At 49.6% G+C, this 3,372-nt stretch overlaps 1 pseudogene; it reads left to right on the plus strand.

Annotated features, from left to right (window-relative positions):
- Nucleotides 1–573: 573 nt before the first annotated feature.
- Nucleotides 574–3,372, plus strand: part of LOC126492293 (40S ribosomal protein S20-like) — a 3,685-nt pseudogene continuing 886 nt past the window's right edge.

Below are 3,372 nucleotides of genomic sequence, written 5' to 3' on the forward strand. Positions count from 1 at the left end.
GGCGAGATGACTCGGGATGAGCACTTGTTGGATCCAGCTTCTGCTCCCAGCTCCACAGGGCAGCTCATAACTACCTGCCACTCTTTAGCCTCCTGGGGCCCAGCCCAAAGGTGGTGTGCATACATACGTTAAGGGTGACACTCCTAATTATATATAAACATAGCTCAGTAAATAAACAGATGTATATTGTAAAGAAAACAGTTGGATGGAAGTCTTTCTTCTAGAAACTTCTCTAGCAACTTTCTTACCTCCTACTTGAAGACCCAACTTCCTTTGGTCATATTGGGGAATTCAGGGTTTGGGGAGTCTGAAAATGATCCCTGTTCACAAAGAAGATGAAGGTACGGAAAGAGTTGATGGTCTCTAAGGCCCAGATCAGTCAGCCTCCTACACCACAGTCTCTTAGACATTTACCCATTTAAGCTCCTATTTTTGTCTTCTCAACAGCCCTGGAAAGGGTGTAAGGATAAGGTTTTGTCACTGGGTTTCACAAAAAGGAACTGAGGACTATGGAAAGTGTGGGGTTTCCCCATCCAATCCCCAAGCAGCCATGACATCATAGCATAATAACCGATGTACTGGGCGGCACAGAGTGCAAAGCTTCAGCACATCCTCTGGTACCAGGGACCCATAGGCTGCCTGCCACTCCCGGTGAGTGTGTGTTTGCACGTGCTGGCATCTTGGCATACATGTGAAGGTCTGCGGAAAACTCTATAGAATCATTTCTCCCTTTTATCTGAACGCACCTACGGCTCCTTGTATGTAGAAGCCTAGGTCAACCTCAGGTGTGTATCACCATGCCTGGCCAGCATGTCTTGTTGCTTTTTTGTTTGTTCGTTTGTTGTTTTGTTTGTTTAAGAAAGGGTTTCTCTGCGTAGCTTTGGAGCCTGTCCTGGAACTACTCTATAGACCAGATTCAGCAGCTACTGAATGGCGTGCCCTCACCCGCGGTCACTAAGGTCACACAGCCAGCAGCTACTGAATGGTGTGCCCTCACCCTAGACCCTGGTCTCTGATACATTCCACTGCCGAGTGAGGCCTGGTGCAGCTCCTGGTTGGGACTCAGGTCAGACTCAATGATGTGACATGGATGGAGAATCTCTTGGGCGCTCCTCGGCCCCGGACTCCTTCCTTGTGCCTGCTGAGGCTGGCAAAGCTGAAGGGCTTCAGGCTGTCTTGTTGGCACCAGGCTTCTACACGGCAGGGTTAGCTGTGCGAACAGGGTGATACTGTTGTCCTCCCGTCCTCTGCTGGAACTGTAGGCCGTCAGGATGGAGTGGGAAGGAGGGCAGATTGAGACCCGAGACTCTATCAGCTCTTGTGACCTCTGACCTCTGTGGAGCATGTGACCTGCTGGAGAGTTGGCACGTTTTGGTGAGAGGCTGGAAGCATACCTCGCCCAGGTGAGCTGAATTCAAAGAATCTACAGGGCAGGTTGCTGCCCTGTGACCATATGGGGAACCAGGAGGTAAAAGACAGTATGAGTCAAAGAAGCCAGCCTCCCAGCCTCCTTAGCGTTGAAAAAGAAAGCGTATCCATTATGTGTGACTGCATAACAAATTATTCCACAACCCTAGCAGATTACAGCAACCTAAGTTTCCTGTCTCATGCAGTTCCTAGGGGCCGGAAATCTGGAAGAGGCTTAGCTGACGGCTGTGGTTCTGACTCAGGGTCCCTCAGGAGGTTACGGTCAAGCCATCTGCTATCGAGGGAAGACTAGATGACTGGGCATGGTAACGCAGGCCTGCTTCCTGCTGCCCAGATACATATGTAACAAGTTCTGCCACAAGCTCCTGATGCCCCAGATGGAGCCCAGCTGCCTTGCCTTCTCTCCACCCACAGGCTAAAGCAAGGCTCCCATGGTTAAGTTGCTTTGGCCGGGTATTTGGTTACAACAAGAAGAAAGCGGCTGCCACAGTCGCTGGTGGTGGCTGCGGCCCTTACTGCCTGCACACAGCTGCTTCAGGATGCTTACGAAGAGCCAGGGACAATCAGGACGTCTCCTGTGACCATCCTTGGTCGTCGTCAGCCAGCATTTCCACAACAGCTTGTCCCATGGCTCAGCTGTGCTCTGGTCTGTGTTTGTGGGGGATGGGAGATCCTGTGAGGTGTGGATACCAGAAGGTGGCATCAGTAGGACCATCTTGCATCTTGAAGGCTGGTTGACCCAAAGGACATCAGGATGTTGTTTGAGTCCTAAAGTCCTAGAGAGCTTGACCACGGGTCATCCTGAAAGCACTCCAAGCTCATGGACAGGCTCCCAGACCCTGGCTTCTCCACACAATCTGTGGTACTCTGCTACCTTAAAGTCCCCATCTGGAAATCCAAGAGGCGTCTCAGACTAACAGGTCTGACCCCAAACATCTGTACCCTCCACTTCCTCATGCCTTTCCCAGTCTCCGGAAGTGGCCTCTCCAACCTCCCAGTTTCTCAGATCTAAACACCCACACTGCCACTATCATTAACATCTCCTTTCTTCCCTTGTTCCTCCCTCCCTTCCTTCTCTTTCTCCTTGGTTTCTATTTACTTCTCTCTCCTGCCCTCCCTCCTATCCCCTCCCTTCTCTTCCTCCCCACTTCCTCTCTTCCTTTTTTTGTTTTTACAGGTCTTAGTATGTAGCCCAGGATAGCCTAAACTTGCCATCTTCATCAGTCACCTCCAAAGTGCTGGGATTTTAGCATTACCGTCATCAGCTCTATCCTTGCTTTTTTTGTTGTTGTTGGTTTTAAGTGCCACATCCAACCCAGCTATCTTTACTTTCAAAATATATCCCGATTGCTTCTCATCAGCTCTGTGGCCATGCCCCATCTAGCTACACCCTTGATCTCTTGTTTGGTCACCAAGAGTTAATTGCCTCCTTAGGAAATTCCCTTGCTTCTCCTGCTCCTTAAGAGTCTGTGTCCACACAGTAGGCTCCTGGCTCCTCTGCTGTAAACCTGCCATGGCTCCTGCTGCCTCAACCTGTAAGACAATCTGTCTGTCTTTTAAAGATTTGCTTAGTGTTATTTTTTTTATAGGTGTATAACCTGCATATATGCTTATGTACCACAAGTGTACCTGGTACTCATAAAGGTCAAAGGTTTCCGATCCCCTAGAGCTGGAGGTGGATCTGGGAATCAAAACTGGGCCCTCTGCAAGAACAGTTAGAGTTGGGTTTTTACAGTAGCAAAGGTGGGGGTGAGGGATTTCTAAATTTTAGGACCCCTAGTAGGCTGACATTTGTCTAGGGGTGTCCTGGTAGAAAGCGATGGGTGTGTGCTGGCAGGTGACCCTGTCTACAACAGCTGGAGGGCTCGGAATTTCTTTAGGATGGTCTGCTTCTGGGTGGTGCCTGGGTTGTCTCAGTTTGTGTTTTTTTTTTTTTTTTTTTTT

The sequence above is a fragment of the Alexandromys fortis genome, unplaced genomic scaffold (assembly GCF_014885135.2).
Source record: "Alexandromys fortis isolate MF-2015 unplaced genomic scaffold, M_Fortis_MF-2015_v1.1 scaffold_80, whole genome shotgun sequence".
NCBI classification, from domain to species: domain Eukaryota; kingdom Metazoa; phylum Chordata; class Mammalia; order Rodentia; family Cricetidae; genus Alexandromys; species Alexandromys fortis.